Here is an 18,866-nt window from a genome sequence, read left to right as displayed (position 1 = left end):
CAAGTGGGGTCCATGGAATGATTCATCTCATTTCAACCCTCACTCACCCTGGCAGTTAATTATAGAAACACCAAGATAATTTTGCTTCAGATGGTTGTTGGGAGCCACACCAACCGTGCAACTTACCCTTTCAAATCAAGAACCTTAAAGACACATGCCATGAACGGTGGGTGCAACCCACATAGATGCAAACAATAAATCTGTGGCAATGATTTGGGTCACTTCGCTGGTCTTTAGGAAAGCAAATTTCACCTATTACTCTTGCTTGATGCATCTGGAGTTACTGAATAATGTTATCAACCAGTGTTTGAATCTTGGATGAGGTAGGAGGTCTATGATTACAATATTGATTATGATTAAGATAGACAGAAATAAGGAGGGGGAAAAAAGGAAGCGAAAAAAATCTAATGGGACAGAAATATAAAAAGCTGCTGGAACGCAGATCATGTTGACAAACACAGGAAGGCTAAAATTCTTCTGCTTCCTCATGCAACAAAATTCCCAGGGAAAGTAGTGCTTTGACTGACCGCATTGTTATTGCTTCTTTGAGCCAATATTCTCAGGGGCAAGATCCAGCCCTTACATGTACAGCCAAAATGTATTGTCAGGAGATGAATCATGCAGGAGCTCAGAGAGGTTACTTCTACACCCACATATTTGCTATCGGACATTATCTCTGGGCTGCAAATCACTGGTAAGACAGAAACATAGAAATACACAGGTTCATATCAGAAGATCAAAAGACTGTTTTTTGAAAGATCAATATGAAAAGTCCTGATTTTCAACCCATATGAGAACTGCCTCACACATTTGTAAAGAGAGCACGGCCAGACTACCGTTGGTTTCAGACTGGATTTTGCTTTATGCCTTGTAATAATGGGCAGGAAAGAATTATTGCTGGCCTTTCTGTCTGGTTGCTGTCACCATCATCATCATTATAACAGTAGCTGGTATGCCAGAAAAAGCAAAGTCAGTAATTTTCTCCTTGGAGAAATAACCTGGCAAATTTACCATTTTGCTTTGCATAAGCAGATCACATCATCTCAGTCAATATCCATGCTGTTCTCTGTATTGCCAAGGAAGGAACACAGCATACCTGCAGATACCAATGGAAGACTGTGCCACTTGTAAGGCATTTTCTGTGACAACTTCTGTATATGCACAGGTACGGAGTGTTTGCCTCACCAAGTCACTGCTTGCCTCATTTCCAAAGTTGCCAACAATGGAGGCCTAGGTATGAGAATAGGGCAAGCAACACACAGCAATTCCTTAGGATATTCTCCCAGCTCCAGTGATTTCTGGCTTAGGGACTTCCGAAGCCAGAGCTCCTCTTCTCCATACTTTGCTTCAAGTGGATGTTTCTCCCATGGACTTTCCTGATTGCTTTTTGAATTCTGAGCGCTCACAACATGGTCAGGAGTTTCCTGGCTTACCTACATGTTGGGGGCTGATCTGCTGAGCAGTTCCCCATGTCTGCTGCCACAACCTATGTAACAGCGCTCCAGACAGCACCAGTGAGCACAGCCTACCTGGTACTGTGAACAGAGCAGAAACCTGCAGCTGCAATCCACTCTGCAAAGGGATTTAACACCAAACAGCGTGGCCTCGAAATGCTCGCTATGGATCTGATACAACTCCTACTCACACTTTTCAGGCACGCAGAATTCAAGACTGCAGGGGATCATTACAATCATCTTGCCTGACACCTCATCTTAACGCTGACTTTGGTGGGAGTTTTGCAGTGACCAGGACAGCAGGTAATCACGCTTCTGGATTATGCCTACAGAAAACACACATCTACTCCCAAATCTCTGCTCAGTCACACTGTTTGACGTTCTTGCAGCTAAGACAAGCATTTTAAGTTAACCAGTTCCTGATTAAACCTTCTATACAACCTGAAAATCAGACCTGAGAAATATATTATTTTCATCCTTCCAAGTCTGTACCAGTGAGGAAAAACAAAGTCATTAGTTGCAGGCTCCAGCTCACTCCCTGTCTGGGAGTATATTTGCTTAAGCCTCTTTCCTTGCTAGAGCCCTGGCTCAGACCCTTCTCTTCAAGGTGTTACCAGAAGATGCCAAAGGGAAAGCTTCCTTGATTCACACCCATTTGACATCAGGTTGCTGAAAGGCAGGATTTGGCCTGTGGAGCTAACAGGGTTTTCTTTGATTCTTTAATCAGGTTATCCCACATGCCTAAATGCTGCCCCAGCAGCTAACAACCTGCACAAAGGTATTTCTGCACATTATGGGAATAGCATCCCTGTAGGATTATAAATTTAGTTTCTTGATTTTGCTCTCTTTCACAGTTTAGCTAACTCTCCTAGTACCTCCTGGAGCTTTCAGGCCTTTAGAAAGCCAAACAACAAGAAGAAAAAAACCTTAACAGCCCTGTTTTCCTTCTTTTTTTCCCAAGCTGCCATTGCCAGCCCTCCTTGTAATCAACAGCCAGAGATGAGTGCATCTGATGAGCTACACAGAGGGCCAAAGCAAGTCAGAGAAGAAAGGTAAGAACCAGCTACGGAACATCGGACCTAGGGGTTGCGGTCAAATTCATGTTATAAGAATATGGACCACAAATCCAGCATGGGCAGAGGGAAAAGTTTACCATCCTTTTCTCGTGTTTTTGCTTAAGAGGCAGGGAGTGCCCTTCTTTTTTGGAGACACTTGTGTCTCCAGATCCAACAAATTTTTTGGGTTTGAAAAGGATGGGGAAGGAACCACCTATTTCTAAACAGAAGGTTGGCCCAATGTTAAAGGCTGAGTGTGGGTCCATGTCTCTTGTGGGCAGAACTGCTTATCCCTGGCAAAGAAAAAAAATCTCACCTGGGAAGAATAATGCACCCTAGTATATCAGTAAAAAAAATAACCCCAAGGAAAGATACACTAAGACACAAGCAAAGAACAACTGAAATGATGAAGACATCAAGCATCGGCTTGCAAGTAAAAACTAAGAGACGTAAACAGGTACAGCAAATTGAGCAGCAAAGTGGGAACAAGGTGCTTGGGAGCAAGCGTCTAACAGCAAATGGTGGGGGAGTTGTTTGAGGCCCTCCCTATAGCAATACTTGGCCCTTCAGAAACCCAGAAAACCAGAGGGACTTGCTCTGCAGATGTTAGGTTTAAACATGGGATACAAAGTGCAAATCCAAACTACTTGGAAAGACATCTGGGGTGCAAGAGCCACTGAAGACTAGAAATGGAAAGTATTTGAATCCCCTCCTGAAAACTTCACACTTAACATCTCAGATGGAAAGCTGACAAACAGCTCTGGGGAGCAGAGCTGCAGTGACAGCCTGTGGGCTGCAGCTCATCCTGCTTTCCTAATGCTGTAGATTATAATCCTTCATAACCAAATCTGGGGTGACAGCAATAAGTCGCAATACAGTGCAGCACAAGGACCCTCCCACAATGACCTAGTAATGAATACAGAAGAAAAGCCACACAGAAGTTAGCCATTGCTTCTTATGTATTAGCAATTCATCCGGAGCTCTAATAAACAATCTCTCTTGCACTCTGAACGGCAGACTGAGGAGAGCTCATGCATGGGGACATAGGCATGGTATAGCTTATTTTACTGGGAGAGGGAAGGGAAGGTGCTGGAATAAATTACATTGGCAACTCATGCATGAACCCACTTTCTGTGAGCACTGCAGAAGAAATACATTTTTTGGAGTGATTGTGCAAAGGAGATGGTATTAGCTGTGGGAATCAAAAGTGACTGTTGTGCTAAAAACAGGCACATGGTCAACTACTGTAGTTGAACTGTAACTTAGTAAAGTGTGGTAAGTGAATTGCTTTAAATCTTGTGACTCCATCCTTCATTTCCTCAGACTGTGAGGAGAGCAGAGCAGGAGACATTTTCCCCATTGTGGGATAATTTTTGAGGCTTGAAAATGTTTCCATACTTAAATGAAGACAGAACACTTTAATCTCAAGAAGTCTGGTGAATTTATAAACCCCAAATTAGATCAGGTCAATTGAAACACTGCACTTCAAATAATTTCAAATGGTTTCATTTAGGTTTTGGGTCTGCAAATATACAGCTGGATTATAAATTAAATATAAAGCAGACATTGGTAGAGGGGTTAAGTGTCAAGATGTAATTTCAACACTTTCAAAACCTTTTTTGGCATTATTTCTAAGAAAAGGAAAATCCAAGACCCAATTCCCCTCCGCCCCTCCAAATACCCAGCCATCCCCAATGCTCTCTCCACAGATGGGTCAATCTTGGTAAACAGAACATTTAATTCACTAAAGGCCAGCATGAAATTCCTTCCTTCATATTTGAGGAGAGAATTTGAACTTGTGTGAGTTAATCTTTCTCACTTAGCTTGCCTAGCTGGACACATTATTAGCAGTGGGTGACACTCTCCTTCCCTTCAGTGCTGCTGTCAGGGGGGTAGGTCCAGCAAGGGGGAGACCTGGGGAAGCACCTTGGCCAGTTCTCCGATGTTCAGGTCACATTGCCGTAGCTGTGTCAGTGCGCTGGGGCAAGAAATAAGACCTGACAGCCCAAAACATCCTGGCAACCCCCCCAAATTCAGATACGGTGGTAAGCAGCGAGGGTGCTCTTTAGCAGGTATAGCTGTTTTGCTGGGAGAGGGGAGGGAAGATACTGGAATAAGATACATTGGCAACCTTGCAACATTACCAGCACGATGGTCTGAGCTGGGCGTACAGCTACCAACTGCATAGGGTAGACTCGGGCCCTGGAGGTTGCTGTATTCAGTGCCTTTCACACAGTTCTTCCACGAGGCTAAGTTTTTAGTGGCTTTCCCAGCACAGTAGCAATACCACGGCTGGCATGCTTCCCTTCTGCTGGAATCTGCTTTTCTTGTCAGGAAAACCTAACTCGGCTTTGTATTTTTGGACTCAGAGCAGCTGGAGGTTAATCTGGCAGTCTCCTCTAAGCATACAGGGTGAAGGAGTCCCTCTCCCTTGCCCTGTCACTATTAGAGAAAGACTAGGTATATTCTATGGCTTATGTTAGCAGCAAAGATCCCAACGACATGCAGTCGAGTCCAGAAATGTGCAATAACATAAAGGCCATGAAGAAAATGGAACAGGGCTTGAGAAATGCTTCACAAATGATATGCAGATGTCAAAATATGCTCTACAGTGAGAGGAGGAAGGAGCTCCATTTGCTCCTTCTTAAGACAGCTGTCTTATCAAGTGAAGGTTAAGGAATGGCTTTTCCATCGTTTGGGCATACCAAAGGCTGGAGAGGAAACTAGAGAAGGCTGCTGGATCTGGAAGGCGTATGAGGTGGACACAATATCCTGAGAAAGGTATATATTTTTAATGGTGAAGGTAATTAATGTTTGGAACAGCACAAGCAGGGACAGGGTGACTTCTCTCTTGCTCAGTGCCAATTTAGACAAGACTGACATCCATCTCTTGTACCACCAAGTTCAGAGTGATGAAGGAACGTCAGGGTTAAATGATTCGCTCTGCATTAGACTCAATGTCCAACCACAATCACACTGACTCCTTCCAGCTAAAAATCCACAAGAAGCCTGATGTTGGAAATGACTTAACTACTTTCTGGCACTCAAAGCCACTCATCTTCTGTACATTCCTTGCTCTGACAACACTGAGATCTTTGTCACTTTAAAACAGCAGCTCTTAACGAATATAACAAATGAGGGATTCGTTCTCTGAACTGGTGGGCTGGAGGATAAAATGCCTGAATTTTACTTCTGGCTTTTCAACCAATTAACTGCCAAAGGCAAAGCACTCCCATGCTCTGTCCCTCAGTTTGCCTGTAAATAAAATAGCTATAGAACTTGCACAGTCCAATAAGAAGCTGGATGCTGTTATGTTTGATACTCGTAAAGTAGTTTTTGTGCCCAAGCGGTTGCTTTAGGGAAACAAGGTGTTTTTAACAGCAACAACTCCCGTTTTTTTTAATCTATAACAACTACACACACCTCAAAAGTCAACAAGGCTTGACTTTGTGAGGTGCAGTAGTGGGGAACAGCATCTGAGCTGTTACTTGCAGTACTCCAATGTCACTACAGCAATTTGCAAAAGAAAAAAACATTAATACTGGGGAAATGCTCCTAACTGACAGGTGACTTTAAAAAAGCATGAAGAATAAAAAAAGTCTATGCGTATGAAGGTTTTTCAACAAAAATAATTGTAGTCCCACATAATATTACAGTAAGCCAAGCAATTGAAAGCATTCTTAGCAACTACTAGTAAAAGGACATTACTAGATATCTTGGTGATCAGCTGCTGTTCATTCAGTAATTTTCCTTCTGGTGGAGGTGTATTTCCAAACCTTCTCACATCTTGTCTACTGATACCAAAAAAGACGCCCTGGACATTCCCCACAAAATTGAAACAGCGCATGGTGTAAGTTGGTGCACACAGCTCATGCTTGCCGTTAGCACTGCCAACCACACCGCATACCAGGTATGAACCCCAGTATAACTATGTGATGTTGGTCACACTACACCAGAACTGCATCTGGTTCAGAAAACATCCAACCACTAAGCTGGGGCAGGCTTTTGGAGCACTGGAGAGATGAGCATCCATAAAGCACAGCAGCACCAGCAGAGCACAGGAGGCAAGCCTGCCTCATCAGGGAGGGATGATCTGGTAAGACAGTTTCCATCTCAGATTTCTTCAATCCAAGGACATCCTGAGCTCATGACAAGACCTTTGATCCTTGTTCCAAACCGCTGCATAATACAACACCTGGCGCAAGAAGCTGGTATTCAAAGATTTCCAATTTGAAGGAAATGCCTCAAAATCTCTCCCAGAATACCAGAGGTAAACAGTTCGTTCAAGGTTTCTACACTCAGGGAAACCAGCACAGTGCTACCTCCAAAACCCCTGGACCCTGTCGCACAACAGCAGCCATGCCTTGGAAGGTTACTATTGCTTCATACCACTGGGGTCGCTAGAGATAAATCATCCACCCGCTTTGCTGACTGCAGAAAGAGGCGTTCAAGGATTTGTTAAGACTCTTTTTTCCACTGTCGTGAACCTCGATAGTTTTAAAAAGTCTGATACTCTATTAGCGTTGTTCCTAAGGGACAGGGAGAATACATCGCAGGTTTTGATAGCCTGCACTTTTACCTATTATTAACACCCACACATCAGGTGAGAGCACCTACAAACCATAATCATAACTCAGAGCTCCACAGTACAAAGTGCTCTGGGGATAAAGCAAAGCTGTTCCCTATGCTCAAGCTCTTCCAGTCTTTGTGCTAGAGATGTCATACTGCTTGTCTTACATGTTCTCACCATCAAATCTATCTATTCTTTCAACGCATGATGTGCCCGACCTTGTATGCTGCCCTGGGAGTTTTGCCTAAATAAGGACTGAAGGATCTGTCCTGTTGTGATTACTTTCTGCACAGGCAGCAGAATTATATGCAGCTGGGAGATGTGGCAAACAGTGAGCAGATACACTCTGCTACTTGTTTAGATACAATTGTGGACAACACAGAGATTTCAAGCTTAATTCGCAACGCCGAGGAAGCTGTTAGAGAGGCATTTCAAACCGCTTGCAGTTTAAACTGATTAGTACTTTGTGAAAACAAAACAAAATTCTGTAGCAAATTGTTAGACTAAAATTCAAGTCAAAGTGAACCGCATCAAAGGGAGTATAAAGAAGTGATGATCGGCAAGAAGTGGGCTTTTTTCTTTGCTTTTGGTGGAGAATTTAATTTCATAGCCTTTAATAAACCTGACGCTCCAATCCAAGCTTGCCACTCTGGCAAAGAACTTAACCAAAATAACACTGGAACTCATAGCTGGCAGACCAAGGAGACTATAAATTGGTCAAATCTGGGCAGAATACAAGAAAAAAAATCCAAAATTCCATTCAATCTTCCTGTTTTAGAATTTTGATGTAACTGACCATTGACATGGAAATGTTATCTTGACCTTAACTGCTAAAGCTGACTTGCGGAGGAAAAAATGACTGACTCTGTGACATTTCGGTGGTTATTTATAGTTCCTCTCACTCTCCTCTTTCTTGGTATTTTTACATTAGAAATGAGTTCTCGCCTGCCATGCTTTTCCTGAAGGACTGTCTGAGTAGTGCAAGAATTTGTGACATAAAAACCGTCAAGAAAATGGAGTCTTGTTGATTAACATGGAAATGAAACTTTAGTTGGAAACTCTGTCAATAAACTAGCATCCAGCAAAGATGAGCTTTTTTTGGTTACAGATTGAACACCACCAGCCTTTTAACTACAGCCTGTTTAAAGCTGGCAATTTATGCCTCCTGTGCTCTCCAAGAGAGATTTCCTGGAGAAACCAAGGGAGAAGACAGGGCTACTACCTGAGAGTCTGGGTATTTCTAAAGTTTGCACAAAAAAAAAAAAAAGGCAGAATCCTTCCCTTTCACTTCTCAAGAATAAAAAACCCTCATCTCTCTAAACCGCAAGGAAAGGTACTCAACCCATTTTCCCCTGATTATTTCAAGTCACAGATCTAAGTCGCTTCTAATAGCTACCAAAGGTTAAATATTTCAGCTGAATATCAGTTTAACATCTCCTTACCACCTGAATTGCTCAAGCAAAGAGAATGCAAACCTTCTCGTGTATCTCTTATACAAGTCACAAGAGAAAGTCATGTTTTCTAGTGACAGGGGCAGAGCATTGATAAGTAAGGATGCATAGAGTTCACACCAGTGACTCTTTCCAAGAGTTTAATGTCATGATTTTCCACCTCCATGCTTCACATTATCTGTGGAGTGGGCTTAGTAAGGTATTGGGAGGCCTGTGATGCTCTGACAGAAGTCATGTCTCTATTATGAACACCAAAGTTGGCACCTAGAACTACCAAGTAATAACTCCCCAAACCAATCCAAACAAAAAACAAGAAAAAAGGTAATGAGATTTTGCACGAAATTTCATGGACCTTTCACTAAAACACCTTTTGAGCACAAGATAATTTTTCAGTGTATATGTGCAAATTGTGAAATACAGGTCATGGCAACTGTTCGGCACAAAAATAGCTGCTTTTAACAGATAATGTAATCCCATAAAAAGCTTGGAAAAAACCCCAAAACTCTCACAGCGCTTGAATGTTGCTGCTACCTAAACTGACAGCAAGAATATGATTCTCCCAAATCCCTGATATGTTTCTTAAAGAGCTGCCAAATGCATTTAAGTCCCTGATGTGAGGAGAACGTGTTGGAGTCCTTAGGGCAACAGGAGACTTATCTGTGCCTGGAATACACGAGCTGAAAACCTTGTGGGTGCTCTGAGGTCCTTCCAAAGGGAGAGGAAAAGGTGGTTTCTTATTTCCTGAAGAAACCCTCCTGAGTGAAATGCATTAAGACTTTGGAAGAGCACTGGGCAAGGACCACAGGCAGCCAGCACTGGTCACTGTCAAGAATAACAGAAAGCAGAATTTAGTGAGTCAATATAAGGCAAAAACTGTGTTTCTACACTCTTTCCGCTCTGTAACAAGACCAGGAATGTTTTTTTGGGGGGCCAGCATTTCTGCAGAGGCTTGAACTGAATTATCCCCTGAAGCAACACCCATTGGTCTACCTAGAGTCAGACTCTAATTGAAAATAAATGCAGGCTGCTGAGTAAGTCCAGGGCCAAATATATCACCTAGCAGGTACTGGGATTATTTTTAGATGCAATGACATCCCTATTCTTTTCATACAGATGACCTGGATCTTTGCTTCAGGTCCTGGTCTGGAAAAGCAAGTTTGAGCCACCTGCCGAGATAAGTGGCAAAGAAGGAAGGGATACCAAAAGGGAAAATGGAGACACCTATGTAAGAACCACCCAGACAAGGCACGGTACAGATAAAAGAACTTCCCAAAGAGGTCAAGTGAGTTGTGAGAAAGTAAAAATCCATCTGCTTTCTAGCTGGAGGACTGAGATCCCATCCATCACCTTCATTCCTCCACTATGAGATGATCTCATCCAAAGAACAGAGATTGAGAAGATAATTTACATCAGCCCCTCTGCACCTCCAGCCCACCTCTGAGGGTGCTTCTGCTAGAACTCAGCTTGATGTACAGATGGGAGAAAAAGAATGATACATTATTATTCCTTCTAACCTTACCAACTGATATCTGCACTATAGATCAGATCCTTCCTGGAAGGATGTGTGAAAAGTAAAGCAGAAGGTTTGAGCTACTCTTCTGTTCAAGACACTGTGGTAGAACTGTTCGGTACAAGATTCCTTGCAACACAATTGCCTACCTAGTTGATTTAACCTCTTGGCACCGTTCTTTTGCTCTCAAACTAGAAAAAATAAGGCTCCTTGTCAAAAAATAAGTTTTCTTATTTTGAACAGACAACATGGAGACTTGGATGCACGGTTCTTGAGATGGCAAAACCATTGGAATGGAGATAAAAATGTCTTGGGCTCAGAGTCGTCATCAAGAGCAGATGGCCATGTCTGAGTAGGTGGTAATTCTCTGGTGTCAGCAGGGTTAGTCAAGGATGTTCAGAGCAGGAAACCTTCACTCTAAAGTAATTTCTTTCCTTTTCATCACCACAAGAAATTTTAGATTAATTTGGAATATGAAGGACACTGGTCTGAGCTGTCAGGAAGGTTTATGTCAGAGCAGAGCAGACCGAAAATCAAGCTGACAGTTGGCATTTCTTTACCAGGTCTTTTACATCACTTGAGGAGGCTGCCCTGGATGTTATTTAAAGTTGAAAAGCACAGCCACTGAACACTGTGCTAGTTAAATAACTGTCAGTCCCTAATATATACTAACCAGATTACTCCTGAGTTTGTGAAAGAAACACCAAAGGCTTTCAGCCAAATATTACATTTTAAAAAAGAAACAACAGTTGAGAAAAAAACCCAGGAAAACCCAAACGTGAATGGAGCTTTTGAAAAGAAGAGGTTCACTTGGGCACACACAGCAGTAACACAAACTCCACAGTCTTATGACAGCGCTCAAGAATCAACAAGAAAAGCAGTGCAGCAACGGAAGGAGAAACCAACTTGTCCAACCTCACTGTTTTTCTAGTGACAGAGTTACATAAGAAATATGCATTTATATAAACACAATGAATGCATAATAGATATTATATAACACATCCATTCTCCAGTTGATAGCATCCTGTCAGTGTATGGAGGCTCGGGCTGAAATCATAGTGTTTATGGAAGATAGAAGAAATAATAACATTATTCCAGGACCATTCTGTTCTGTAACTGTTCCATTCTGTTACATGGATTTTCTTTCCATAACAGTGGAAAAGACCATGCTCTGGTGCTTCACACAGTATTTTAACAGGGCTGAGATCACCTGCACCAATGGTTGTTTCTCATTAATGTGACTGCTGAATTGCTAATCTCCATCCTAATACAAGTCACTTCCAACTTTCCTTTCTGAAGACCAGAAATTGCCATTTCCCCAGCAAGAACATTTGAACACCCAAAGTAATTTGACCCTCGCCTTTTGCCAAGCAACTCATGCGAAGTAAAACTGGTATGGCCCACATCTTACCACAGCTGCTGATTTAATGGACATACTAGGAACAACAGAAGGAAGGGCCATTCTTCATCAGGCTCTAACTATGGACCAGATCCAGGTGCAAAGGGACAAGACAGTCTGGTAATAACACGTGGCTCATATACCTGATTGATCCAGCTAATGCAGGCAATATGGATAAGTGCTGGTGGACTCCTAATGAAAGAAACACATTTTGTTGCTGGCACCATGCTACCCTACCATGCAAAGCGGTCCCTCCCCTCACACGCTGCCACACCAGCTTCCAAAGAGATGAGAGGGACAGGGAGTGGCAATGAAGGGTGGGGAGCAAGGAATTGATCTAGGACTTTCTGAGTCATCCTCTTTTCCCGGCTGTGCTGCTGGGGCAGCACAGCCCAACTCTGCTCTACCTGTAAGTTTTCTTATGGAAAAGTTAATGTTGGGTCCTTCACATGCAGTGCAAGTCCAGTGAGCATCCTCTTGCCAGTTCTGCAAGGGCAACTAAGGAGTTTTGCTGGAAATCTGGCCCCAGAGAGAAACAGCAATGGAAGGCAGCCATTTCAGGAGCACGTTATTAAGCCATCAGACCAGTAGCTACAGGATCCCCATGGAAAAGTTGATCCAGGCACTTTGTATAATTACTTGAGCCCTCCCAGAGTCATTTATTCCCCTTTGTGGCTGGCAGGGTAAGTCAATATCTTCTGGAGCTGCAAAGTCACAGGGCTTTTTAAGAAGCCAGGTTTGTAGGTGAAGACATTTCTCTTCACAAAATCTTCGCTTGAGTGCACTGTTCAGCAGCGATCCAGGCTTTTTGCAGAGGTAATGCAGCAAGTTCAAATGAGCATGGCACGCAGGCAAGTTTAAGCTTTCCATTTGCTTTACCTACGTATGTTTTAACACTCACATTTTCAGATGAAGAGGCATAAAAATAGCTTAACTGTGCATATTGCCTACAGTACTGCTGGACTCCACCTGTGGGAAGGAACTGGAGTTTAAATTTTATTAAAGTTGCACATGTTTCCAGGAGGTTGCTAATTATCCTGCATGTTTTATACAGTATTTCTGGCTCCAGGGTCTTTCTGTACTTTTCTGAAAGAAACCCAACATGAAAATATTTGAGCTGAGATCTGGAATGTGTGACTGAAAACCAGGCACTCACTCCAGGGTTCATCTGACCCCATATAAACTTGTTCTTACCAGGCTTTGGAAAGCACTTTGAGATCTGCTGGTGAGAAAATACTGCCTGGATACCAAAACGCCCGTCTTTCCAATTTAATTCCCTTACTTCCATGCACTTTAAACTCACCCCTTTGCCTGGCATTCCTAGGACTACAGCTGGGTGTAAAGCTGATCATTCCAGGGCCTGATGTGCGAATTAATTCACTTTGGTACAACCCTCCTTTTAACTACCAATCACTCACAGTCACACACTGCCAAGTGTACTCAGGGATGGGGTGTTCTATATTTTAGGGTGGTTAATTCAAACCACTTTTTCTTAAAGATGCTCTACGCCTGCAGCTTGAGTTGGGGTATGTTCAGCATCTTGGAAAAACAAAACCAAACAAAGCAGCCCATAGTGTCTCACAGAGAAGACAAACCACAAGATGGCTAGAAAGAAGGCCAATTTTTGAAAACACCAACTTTTACCTCTTCTGACCTAAATGGCTGACCACCCCAAGCACCACCTCCAAGTGCTTTTCTTTTGCTCCTTGAACAATGGCAGACGAATTTCCAGTGGCCATAAATCATCATTCTTCAGTAGTATCAGCTGGAGTTACTGACATCTGGACCTGCCATGGCAGTCGTCTAACAGGAGGAACGTGTTAGCTAGTGCCCTGTACAGGATGCAGGGACCCCGCCAGCATGTGATTTGCATGCTTCCCATCTTCCCACTACGCCTGGGCTCTCTGCTCTTTTTTGGGAACGTGACAAAAAGAAAACAAACAAAGGCACCACCCCTTCTACCCCAAATCCACAGTTTGTGAGGTCCTTGGCGCTATCACAGCATTGTTTCTGTGCAGAATCCCTGGCAACTGATCCACTTATATTTTGTGCTTTACAGGTTTGACTAAATCAGGACTTCCCATGACAGTGTCCAGATCCTGTCTGAAGACATCAAGAGATGAAGACTTATCGCTTACCAGTCTTTTGTTCCAGTAGTAACCAGTCATACTGTTAAAAGTATTTCTCATTTCTACTGCGAGTGTGTTTGGCTACTGCTTCCACCATTGTTCTGCTTTTCACCACTATAAAAGCTCCTGTATTAGCCAGTACGTCGCCTTATACATTACATCACACCACCTCTGCAAATCTGAACTGTCTGAACTCACTTTAAAGTGTTTTTTTTTCTCCCCCCCTTTGGCTCTTTTCTCTACCTACTTCAGTCTTTCATTGTCCTTCTAAGGGATGGACAGAGGCCTGGATAGGGGATTCCACCCTCACCAGCACTGAACTTGAAAAAAAACCCCCACTCTTCAACTTAGTCTTTTTGCAAGTGTTGGTATCAGCCCTTTTTGCTGCAACACTGGCAGTCTTCCTAAGCTGGCTGTACAGAAAGCTCTGCTCCTTCCTAAGGAAGGCCCTTTGCAGGATGAGCCTCCAGCGGTAGACAGAGCTGGTGTGCCAGAAGATGATGGTTTTGTTCCTGGACAGATAGATGGCCTCACAGTTGGGTGTATTAAACCAATTTTGCTCAAATAAGTCCAGGATGTTAATCAGCCCATGCCCCTCCATTCCACTGCTCTGACATCTTACTAATCCACTAATTTTATCAGCAGCTATTTTTTTTCCTTGTTGCTAATAACAGGTTACAAATAAGCACCAATACTATCAGACATAACAGCTCTGCAATACACCACACCAGACATCTATTTCAGATATGCTCTTTCACATGGTTTCTCTTGTAGGGACAGTCACATTGGCCCCAAAGACATGGTTTGGGGACAGATGTTTTGTCCTAGGCTGCCTGGTTTCCATCACAGAGTTTTAAGCAGAAACCTTTAACAAGTTGTGTGATTCAATGGCATGTCAGTGTTTGTATAATGTGTGGTAGTTACTCCACATGTCTACCTGAGATAAAAACTTCAGTGTACAAAAGGTTTTGCAGGAAGATTTAAGAATTGCTTCAACAGGAGGAAGAAGTATTTTACCTTACTACAGGGGAAAAACAACAACAAAACCTAATCATTCTGGAAAGCAACAAGTTGACTCCAGCTACTATTGTGTAGGTGATAGTTGCATTTAGGCATGTCTCAGTGACATTTTCAAAGCTACTGGTCAAGCCTACTTCTGCAACAAGGACTCAAAATCACCAGCCAGAGATGATCCAAGGGCTGGAAGCATAGAGAGAGCTTGGAGACCGACCATCCCCAAAAGACAAAACTGCAGTATAAAAAAGTGCATTCTCAATGCCAGACCTTTCACAAACAGAAACAGGAGAAAGAGATGTGAAAGATCCCTGTGAAAGAAACTGGGAAGCATCTGCCACAGCTGATACAGAGCGAGGGGAACCTCTGAAACTAAGGTAGTTTTATGCATCTGTAACTCCATTTATGTAAGCTGCAACTTTATAAACCTTTTTAATTATTCAGTATCTCTTGGATGTTACACTTATTTGCTGTAACCTTAACTCACTTTGTATTAATGGTGATAATATTACATTAAAGTATTTAAGTGGAGTACCAGGAGCCTCTAGCAATGTCCTCTGTCAATAATACACTGCTGCAGAGAAGAGAACATGTTTTCCCCAAGCTGCTCCTGCTAGCTTCAGATATGGCAAGGTGTAGAAGAGAAATCCAGCTAGGAGAAGCTCCCAGCACCCCAGGACCATGGCTATCCATTCAGGCCTCTGAAGTCACTCCATGCAAGTCTCAATGAACAAACGATTAACATCAACCCATTTCTCAGGGAGATGAAACCTAGGTGCAGGGAAGCAACTCAAGCTGAGCAAAAGATAGACATAAGGCAGCAGAAGAATTCAGAGCAGGAGCAAGGGCCGAGAGATATGGACCCAGGGCAGTGTTCAAATAACTTAGCCCCAGCTACTTGAAGTTAACCAGATTTCTTATTTTCTTCCTCCTGCTTTAGGGCACTCTCAGCAGCTTTGGCATGCTTGAGGCCAGCACACAGACCTGCTGGATTATGGATCTAGGAGCTAAGGGGAAAGACTGGTAGGCACCTGAATGGACATAATGATGCTCTGGGCAAGAGGAAGAAAAAGCCTTTTCCCAGTTGGCTCCCAAAGCCCAGACATTACAGAGTACAAGAGGTAATCCAAGCACCAGGAAAGCATCACGGGGGAATGTGGACAGAAAACCTCAGGGTTAATGCAGCTCTAGCAGCCGGGTCATGCCACCCCAAACAGAGTGTCACAGAGGGGATAAGGTAGCTCACCTCCCCATATATTCCCCATACAGGGTAAAAGCAGCACCATAAGACCGCTTTCCCATGCTGGCATATCCTCCCCATGAAGCACACCAGGAATTCCTTTGTTTGGCAGACTTGTGAAGGGCTTGTTACATTTTCCTATCCCACTCCTATAGGTGCTGCCATTTGGCACATACAGCTGACATGTCAGCTGCATGTGCACCTGAGCTTTGTAAATCCTGTGTTGGAACATGCTAGCTCAGACATGCAAGATGAACTCAATGCATAAGGGAAGAAGAGTGATATAAGTAGACCCCCATTTTTCAGATCTTTGGCAAGGTTTTCACATTCTAGGGTAGTCTCTACCCTCTGTTTTCATATGCCAGGATATTTTCCAAAATAGCTTGTCCTTTAGATATCACTTACTTATTACAAAAAAAAAAAAATTTTCACCAAAACCTGCTGGAAAAAGAAATCTATCTACAGAAAGGGGCAGCTGCACCTTGCAGATATTCACAGCTGAAGATCTTTTATGTAAGACTCCCCCTGACCGTGTGGAGAGCTGTTAAGATGTCAGATCATGGTTTGTTGCTCTCAGGGAGGCTGCTGCAGCACTCAGTCAGAACAAGTTTACATCTTGGAGGAATTAATTTGTCTGAATAATGTCATCCTGGTTAAACAAAATGTTAGGGAAAATATTGCAGCGTTCTAGTGCACCTCCCTGAACTGATGCCTATATATGGGGATTAGCCAGCGTGAAAAGGATCCTGCTGAGTCAAACTGGATTATAGCAGTATTATTTTATAGAGACGAAGAGAAGGGGAGGGAGGAGCTAGGGAAACCTTGCAAAAATATCAGCTGTTTGACATGTTAAAGCAAACAGCACAGATGTGAAAACGCTGCCCACTTACATGAGTGCATCAAAGCCAGGTCAGCTGACAGCAGCAACCAAAGAAAAGATTTTACCCCTTTTAGACCTGCAGGCAACCCAGCTCCCAGAAAGCAAGGTGGAGTCCAATCCTTTCCCAGGCATCAGGAGTTGTACTGGCTGTGTTTCCACCAGCACCATGGCAGCACCCTGGTGGTAGTGATGTTCCTCTGGCGGGGAGGATGTCTCAGAGAGCCTTGCCAGGCCTGCCAATTGCCTAAACAGCACGTAAAGGAGCAAACAAGCTTGCAGACTCAGCTCTCAGAGCCCTTGGGGAACTGGTGCAGATGGCAGGAAAGGAAAACACGCAGGCTTTCAATGAAGTCCTGGAGGTGCCTCCATTTTTCATCACCAGGCATTCACACAACCATTTTTGCACTGATTGTTCAATGCTGGCTGGAGGCTTGGGTCTGGTGGCAAGTCACAAATGGGACATTCCCCTGAACATCTTGTTTACAGAGCTGGATCTGCAGTGTGTTCTTAGAGCGTGCCTGGAGGGCCAGTGTCCTCCCTCTCCAGCAAAGAGCTTGACCTTACAGTGATAGATAGCATCAATTCCTCTGCCTGCCTCTGGCCCAGCAAATATTTACCCGTGCAAAGCAGAAATTCTTGCCTAGGAGAAAGCAAGAGATGCCTATACCAACCATCTGCATCCTGCAGTGTAAGGGGGTAGATTGGGGGCTGCCTTCCAACTCTCAACTTCGAAATCAGCTCTAAATATCTTACGTCTTAGGTCAGTGCTCTGAACAGAAGGATGGTATAAAGGGCCTGAGGGTGAGTGAAGACCCTCCTACCCTGATTACATAATTAAAGGACAGACCCTGCTTAAGCTCAGAAAAGCCACAAAACCTCAGGCAGGGAAGGAGGTGGTACTTTTCAGGCCAGAAAGAGATGGCAAAATAAGAGGCAAGGCTTGTGCCTCTCTTTGTAGTGCTTCTATTCAGCAAAGCTGCCCTTTGTGGATCAAAATCCCCACTCCTGCTCCGCCTGGGAAGCGTCAGAGCCTAACTGAGTGTGGTGGATTATGCTAAAAGTTGTGCTTTGCAACACCGAGCTGAAGACCGCTGTGGTAGCAGTGGAAAAACACTCCTGCATCCTCCACTGCCCAATGCCAGAATATCAAATGCAACGCTAGGCTATCCAGAGCTTACAAACACATGGTTCAAAGGGAAAAAAATTCAAATGGATTTGAGTCATGGAGTACAAAAAAAAGTTTCTCAAAAAACAAATAGAACATATCAGTCATGTTGTAACTTAGAAAGCCAAAATTTCCTCCCAAAGCTAGCAGTGAAACAGTTTCCAAGATTCCAGGGCGCATCTCTGTCTGCAGCTAATACAGACATTTTGTTAATCCAAGTTTCAAGCCTGATAAAGCCAATTTCTGGCAATAAGAACCCCTCCTGGTCAGCCAGCCCAAGAAATCACGCCACTCCTCCTCAACCCACCTTTTCCCCACAGGTAGCATTGTAGCCCACACAGGTGCACCCCGCCAGCATCGCCATGCCCGTTGCGGTGCCTACTGCACATCTCCCACGGAGAAAGACCCTTTTCCACTCCCTTTTTGCAGTCAGCAGTATTATCCCTGTGCTTTTACAAGCGGGCAGCTGGAGCAGGCTGGGAGCCTGTGGTGGGAGGACAGGTGCAGTCCTGACCTACATCTTCCCAACAAGCACTCCTATCCCTTCCTTGCTTCTCTCTGTCCCTGCACATCCCAGGGTATTTTTTGCATGCTGGCCACAGCTGGAGGTGCAATGAGACCTCTCCCCTGAGCAGCCTCTCTGCTCATGTCTCCCCTAAATCTCAAAGAAACAGCCATTTTGGGGTGATTTTGCCCTCCAGTTGAGGATGTTTCAGAGCCCGGGTCACTCCTTTTGCAGGGCCCATTTCCTACCTACATACATCTCATAAAACAGACTGGGCATACCACACCTCCGCTTTGTTCTCCTGGCTCTGTCAAAGAAAATGGTCAGAACTGCCTTTTCTGGTGAAGCCAGCCCTGAACAAGGGTGAATTAGAGCATGAGTAAACAACCAGGCCACTTGGGAGCTATAGGTGGAAGAAAACCTACTTTCTAGGTACTCAGATGTGGCTTGCCTTAAATACACCGAGCAAAGGTGACACAGAGACTGGGGTGACT

At 43.8% G+C, this 18,866-nt stretch overlaps 1 protein-coding gene across 6 annotated transcripts in view; it reads right to left on the bottom strand.

Annotated features, from left to right (window-relative positions):
• Nucleotides 1-18,866, bottom strand: part of LPP (LIM domain containing preferred translocation partner in lipoma) — a 356,036-nt gene that overhangs the window by 21,207 nt on the left and 315,963 nt on the right. The gene's annotated exons all lie outside the window — the stretch shown is intronic.

Source organism: Phalacrocorax carbo, chromosome 7 (assembly GCF_963921805.1).
Source record: "Phalacrocorax carbo chromosome 7, bPhaCar2.1, whole genome shotgun sequence".
Lineage (NCBI taxonomy): Eukaryota > Metazoa > Chordata > Aves > Suliformes > Phalacrocoracidae > Phalacrocorax > Phalacrocorax carbo.
This window is presented reverse-complemented; position numbering and strand designations above follow the sequence as displayed.